Below are 7,242 nucleotides of genomic sequence, written 5' to 3'. Positions count from 1 at the left end.
TCCATCTCTCACCATACACATGTGCTCCTTTATCCCTTTCGCCCTCCGCTCACCCGCTTCCCCTCTGGTAATCACCAATCTATTCTCTTGATCTATGTGCTGAAGCATTTCACCTTATCCCATGAGAAATTGATAAAGTTTGCAACGAGGGTAGTAGTTGTGGAACTGCGGCGCAGGAGACAGATCTGAATGATATTTTAGCTGTAGACTCAGCAGGGCCTTTTCCGTTTTCTTGTTGCCCAGTTCTCTGAATTTCAAGTCCTTTCTATCCAAAGTTAACTTGCATCTTCGTGAAACCACTCCTCTCTGTAATAATAGATTAGCATCACTCCTGGCCCACAATTACAGTTTAAGAAATACTTATTGAAATAATCAATTCTAGGTATGTCCCTGCTCCACAGGTATAAGATCCTTACTGCCATCCTCCTATACCTCCTTCTTTCTCTCCTTCAGCCCTAGCAAAAAAATTTTTAAGTAGAATCCAGCTCTCTAGTTTTAAATCAGACAATTTATTTTTATTTTTTCCTTGCATGCAGGCAGTCACTTGCTATGTATCAAAACTTGTATGGAAACAGGAGTATAAGTTAAAAATACACAATTTGACACATCATTTTTTTTAAGTAGGGGAAATTACAGGCATACCTCGGAGCTATTGCTGGTTCAGTTCCAGACCACTGTAATAAAATAAATATTGCAATAATGCGAGTCACATGAATTTTTTTATTTCCCAGTGCATATAAAAGCTATGCTTACACTACAGTGTAGTCTGTTAAGTGTGCAATAGCATTATGTCCAAAAATAGATATATATACCTTAATTAAAAAATAATTTATTGCTAAAAAGTGCTAACCATCATCTGAGCCTTTAGCAAGTTGCAATCTTTTTGCTGGTAGAGAGTCTTGCCTCAATGTTGATGGTTGCTGACTGTTCAGGGTGGTGATTGCTAAAGGTTGGGGTGGCTATGGCAATTTCTTAAAACAAGACAACAGTGAAGTTTGCCAAGGTGATTAACTCTCCCTTTCATGAACAATGTCTCTGTAGCATATAATGCTCCCCTCCCTTTTTTTTTGATGAGGAAGATTGGCCCTGAGTTAATATCTCTGCCAATCTCCCCTTATTTTGTATATGGGGCTCCACCACAACGTGGCTTGATGAGTGGCATGTGGGTCCACACCTGGGATCCAAACCCATGAATCCCAGGCCGCTGAAGCAGAGCATGTGAACATAACCACTATGCCACTGGGCCAACCCTCATGTAATGCTCTTTGGTAGAATTGTACCCAGAATAGGACTTCTTTCAAAATTGGAGTCAACCCTCTCAAACCCTGATGCTGCTTTATCAACTAAGTTTATATAGGTTTCTAAACCCTTTGTTGTCATTTCAACAATCTTCATAACATCTTCACCAGGAGTAGTTTCCATCTCAAGAAACCACTGTCTTTGCTCATCCGTAAGAAGCAAATCTTCATTTGTTAAAGTTTTATTATGAGACTGCAGCAATTCAGTCACATCTTCAGGCTCCACTTCTAATTCTAGTTATCTTACTATTTCCACCACATCTGCAGTTACTTCCTCCACCGATGTCTTAAACCCTTCAACGTCATCCGTTAGGGTTGGAATCACCTTTTTCCAAACTCCTATTAATGTTGATATTTTGGCCTCTTCCCATGAATCGCAAATGATCTTAACGGCATCTGGAATGGTGAATCCTTTCCAGAAGGTTTTCAATTTACTTTGCCCAGAGCTACCAGAAGAATCACTATGTACAGTGGCTATAGCCTTGCAAAGTGTATTTCTTAAATAATAACACTTGACAATAAAAATTACTCCTTGATCCATGGACTACAGAATGGCTGTTGTGTTAGCAGGCATGAAAACAACCTCAATCTCATTGTACATCTCCATCAGAGCTCTTGGGTGACCAGGGGCATCGTCAATGAGAAGTAATATTTTGAAAAGAATCTTTTCTTCTGAGCATTAGGTCTCGACAGTGGGCCTAAAATATCCAGTAAACCATGTTGTAAACAGATGTGATGTCATCCAAGCTGTGTTGTTCCTTTTTCAGAGCACAGGCAGAGTAAATTTAGCATAATTCTTATGGGCTCTAGGATTTTCAGAATGGTAAATAAGCATTAGCTTCGACTTAAAGTCACCAGCTGCCTTAGCCCCTAACAAGAGAGTCAGCTGTCTTTTGAAGCTTTGACACTAGGCAATGGCTTTTCCTCTCCAGCTACGAAAGTCCTAGATGGCATCTGCTTCCAATATAAGGCTGTTTTGTCTACATTGCAAATTTGTTGTTTAGTGTAGCCACCTTCATTAACGATCTCAGCTAGATCTTCTGGAGAACTTGCTGCAGCTTCTCCATCAGCACTTGCTGTTTCACCTTGCACTGTTATGTTATGGAGATGGCTTCTTTCCTTAAACCCCATGAACCAACCTCTGCTAGCTTCAGACATTTCTTCTGCAGCTCCCTCACCTCTCTCAGCCTTCACAGAGTTGAAGAGAGCTAAGTCTCTGCTCTGGATTAGGCTTTGGCTTAAGGGAGTGTTGCGGCTGGTTTGATCTTCTATCCAGACCACTAAAACTTTCGCCATATGAGCAATAAGGCTGTTTGGCTTTCTTATTCTTCATGTGTTCACTGGAGTAGCACTTTTAACTTCCTTCAAGAACCTTTCCTTTGCATTCACAACTGGGATAACTGTTGGGTGCAGGAAGTCTAGTTTGCAGCCTATCTTGCCTTTTGACATGCCTTCCTCACTAATCTTAATCATTTCTAGCTCTTGATTTAAAGTGAGAGACTTGCGACTCTTCCTTTCACTTGAACACTTAGAGGCCATTGCAGGGTTATTAATTTAGAGGCCTAATTTCACTATTGTTTGTCTCAGGGAATATGGAGGCCCAAGGAGAGGGAGAGAGATGGGGGAACAGCCAGTCGGTGGAGCTGTCAGAACACACACAACATATCGATTAAGCTCATCGTCTTATCTGGGCATGGTTTATGGCTCCCCAATAATTATAATAGTAACATCAAAGATCACTGATCACAGATCATCATAAAAAATACAGTAATAATGAAAATGTTTGAAATATTGAATTACCAAAATGTGACACAGACACAAAGTGAGCAAATGCTGTTGGAAAAATAGCACCAATAGACTTGCTCAATGCAGGGTTGCCACGAGCCTTCAATTTGTATAAAATGAAATATCTGTGAAGGGCAATAAAAATGAGATATACCTGTATTAATATAAAATTATATTCAGTTAAGTACTCATATAACTTTAGATGGGTAGTTAAAGTTTGGTTATATATTTTTCTGAAGTGACATGAATCCCTATTTGTAGATGTTTTTCATTTATTTTAATAAAACCAAGGGCGATGATTATAAAATACAATGTTGACTGTCATTCAGCCAAATAAAAAAGACTGTATTCTTTGGGATTTTGATTTACTGGTTAAAGAAGTATTAATGGTGTGACATCTTAAACAGCAATGCCTTCCCCCACAAAAGTGGAGGAAACATAGGCTTTGTGTTAAAAGTAAGCAATGGTGGGGCTGGCCCCGTGGCCGAGTGGTTAAGTTCGCGTGCTCTGCTGCAGGTGGCCCAGTGTTTCGTTGGTTCGAATCCTGGGTGCGGACATGGCACTGCTCATCAAACCACGCTGAGGCAGCGTCCCACATGCCACAACTAGAAGGACCCACAACGAAGAATATACAACTATGTACCAGGGGGCTTTGGGGAGAAAAAGGAAAAAATAAAATCTTTAAAAAAAAATTAAAAAAAAATAAATAAATAAAAAAAAGTAAGCAATGGACAGAGTGTTAGGAGTCCTGAGTTTTGGTTTGAACCCAGAATCTCTAAATGCATGAACTCAGGTGATTTTTTTTAACCTCTTTTGGACTCAAGTTTTAAATTCTAAAATATTGGGTGGTTAGACTAGATGATCTATGTGCACCCTTTTAGTTCTGCAATACAATGAATGGTTATAAATATTTAATTTCAGTTTCTGAGTCATCTGTAAAAATAGTTTCAAAAACAAGCTCTGCAGGAGGAAAGCTTTGTCTACCATAGCAACTACCAGGATCATGCTAGTTTGTGACACAGCAGAGCTGGGAGTTTGCAGCACAGATGAAGACGCTTATTATCTTACCACTGTTACCATTACAAAAACAGGCAGATGGCATTCCCGAATCAGAGGTAGTAAAACAAAATGCTTATAAACAAAAGAGAGGAAAACCAGGGAATCTTTTTGTTCAACTTGACCAGAGATCTCTCTGCTTCAGCCAGTCAACAAATACAGAGCTGCATAATCAATAGAGAGTTTTTAATTATTGGGTCTACAAAGATCAGTGGGAAATGTCCATTGCCTTTGAAGATCCCATAGTTTTGTGAGGAGGGAAAAAATGAATTCAATTAAATGTAGTACAAGAGAGTGTTATAAATGTTAGCATGGAGTTAAAACACAGTTTATATATATACCAGTTAAGGATAGAATAAAAAAAAACTTATTACCTGGTATATAAGGGGGTAACAACCAGGGGTAAACCTCTCTCTTGTTTTAACTCCAGCCATACAAACCAGTTTACCTATATACGCCCTGTAATCATGCTACACTGAAATTTGTCCTACTTCTCTTTGATAACTGTGCCATTTTGCACACCATTCCCTCTGCTTTTAAAGTGGTACCCATCTCCCACCCTTTGCAAACTGTAATTCAACCATCTATGACCAGAACCACATCCTGATTTTCTTAGGCAGTAACTCACCCCCTCCAGCTTATTTCCTCTTATATAACTCTATTAGAACTTTTACCAGATTGCATTATAATTTATCTGTTAACATGTCTGTCTCAAGCACCTCCAGCCAAAATGATAGTAAAAGACATCAATTTTTTAAACCACCTTTTATTACCAGAGTTCTAAAGTCAATTCACTTTATATATTAATTTTACTCCTCCTACTACTATTCTAAACAAGTAGTCCCTTTGCTCCAACTACAGTATTTTGACATTGTTGCAATAAATATATAAGTGCTTAAATATCTTTTGCGAAATTGGGCAGAGTGTAAATCATTTTTTTAAATAAAAATATGAGTTACTTGGAATCAAGGAACATATGTGCTTATTATTCCTAGAATACAGCACAGTGACTAGCATATACTCATATACAGTTTCCTATATTGAATGAAGAAATGAATGCAAATTTATAAATAAAATTAAAATTAGAATAACCAAGACAAGGATTATGGAGAATAGTATATTTGAGCCAGAAGCTGAAGTCTGGGTGGGTTTTCAGCACGCCTGTGAAAGTAAAAGGAGGACAATCTATGGGGCCGCTAGGTGGTGCAGTGGTTAAGTTTGTGTGCTACACTTCGGCGGCCCAGGGGTCACGAGTTCATATCCTGGCTTGGACCTAGCACTTCTCGTCAAGCCACACTGTGGCAGCATCCCATATAAAATAGAGGAAGATTAGCACAGATATTAGCTCACCAACAATCTTCCTCAAGCAAAAAGACGAAGATTGGCAACAGATGTTGGCTCAGGGCCAATCTTCCTCAACTTCCCCACCCCGATCCCCCCCAAAAAGGAGGACAATCTTGGTAAAGGAGACTGCCTGAGCATGTGTATAGGCTATGATTGTGAAAGGATGATTAGTCTGGTGTGGTAGTAACAAAGGACCCCTGGTGCAGTGGAATGGAAAATGAAGCTTAAAAGGAAGCTGTGAGATGCCTTAAATGCCATGCTGGGGAATTGGCACTGAATTCTGTAGGGAATGAGGAATCGTAAAAGGTTTATGAGGAAGTATGCTATGATGATACACAGATTCTTGGAATACCACTTCATCAGGATGGGAATTGGCTTGGAGAGGGCCTGAATGGAATCCTAGAGCCCAGTTAGAAAGGTATGATAATTACTGAGGAAAGAAATTATGGCAGCCTCTACTGAGGCAGTAGAGCTGGGGATGCAGAAAAAATTATAAATAATGACGTGCATAAGATTTGGTGATTAGATATCAGTGGTGGAAAGGGTGATGGAGGAGTCAATGGTGATTATGAGGGATTTTTTTCAACTTTTTATTTTAAATAAACTTCCTGTAGGTTTACAGGAAGTTACAAAGATAGTACCATAGTACAGAGAGGTCTCGTGCAACCACAACCTTCACACAGTTCCCTCCAAAGTTTAAATCCTATATAATTGTAGCACAATAGCAAACCCAGGAAATTAACATTTGTGTAAAGTGTGAGTAGAGTACTTTGTCATTTTATCACATGTGTAAAGTACACCGTGACAATCAAGGTACAGAACTGTTCAATCATCACAAAAATCTCCCTCATGCTACAGCTTTTTAGGCACAACCACCCCACTGACCTTCACCATCCCTACACCCTGGAAACCGCCACTGTTCCTCTATCTCCATAACTTTATCTTTTGACAATGTTATAGAAGTGGAGTCCTGCAGTATGCGACCTCTGCCATTCTCACCACCTGTGCGTCCAACAATTCAATTAAATTTCAACACTATCTACCTGGAGTTAGCATCAGATCCCACAAGTTGAAGGGCTTATTTACACAAGACTACCCTCACTTCAGATTCCAGTTACAAATGGGTGCTCAGGCTATCCAAACTTCTGCCTGGGCAATTCCAGATTTCAGGGTTGCACAACCACCCCCTCAGTTTCAATAATTTGCTAGAATGGCTCATAGAACTCAGCAGAACACTTTTGTTTACCAGTTTATTATAGAGGATACGAAGCAGGAATAGCCTAATGAAGACAAATGCATAGGGCGAGCGTGAGGGGCTGGGGAGGGTGGAGAGCTTCCCACTCTCCCAGGAGCTCAGTGTGCTCACCAGCCATGAAGTTCTCTCAATCTCCTCGTTCAAGAGGTTTTATAGAGCTCAATCTTCATCCCCCCTTCTCAAAGGTAGGGAGTGGAGATAAAAGTTCTAACCCTCTAGTCACCATTTTTGGGGACTGGCCCCACCCTGAGGCTATCTAGGGCCCCCACCCTAAGTCAACTATTCATTTAACATAAATGCTAGTGTGATTGAAAAGAGCTTATTATGAATAATACAATACACTCCTATCATTTAGGAAATCCAAGGGCTTTAGCTCAGTGCCAGAAACTGGAGACAAATTCCAAATACGTATTTTATTAAACCCCAGACCTTTTGAGATTGGCTTTTTTCACACAGCAAAATGTCCTTGAGATCCATTCAAGTTGTTGTATCAGTAATTTGTTT

At 39.7% G+C, this 7,242-nt stretch overlaps 1 pseudogene; it reads right to left on the bottom strand.

The window, feature by feature from the left end:
• Positions 1–845: 845 nt before the first annotated feature.
• Positions 846–2,837, bottom strand: LOC139042634 (tigger transposable element-derived protein 1-like; annotated as a pseudogene).
• Between the last annotated feature and the right edge of the window lie 4,405 nt (positions 2,838–7,242).

This window comes from Equus asinus, chromosome X, assembly GCF_041296235.1.
Source record: "Equus asinus isolate D_3611 breed Donkey chromosome X, EquAss-T2T_v2, whole genome shotgun sequence".
Taxonomy (NCBI): domain Eukaryota; kingdom Metazoa; phylum Chordata; class Mammalia; order Perissodactyla; family Equidae; genus Equus; species Equus asinus.
Note: the sequence above shows the minus strand (reverse complement) of the source record. Positions and strands in the feature narration are given on the sequence as shown.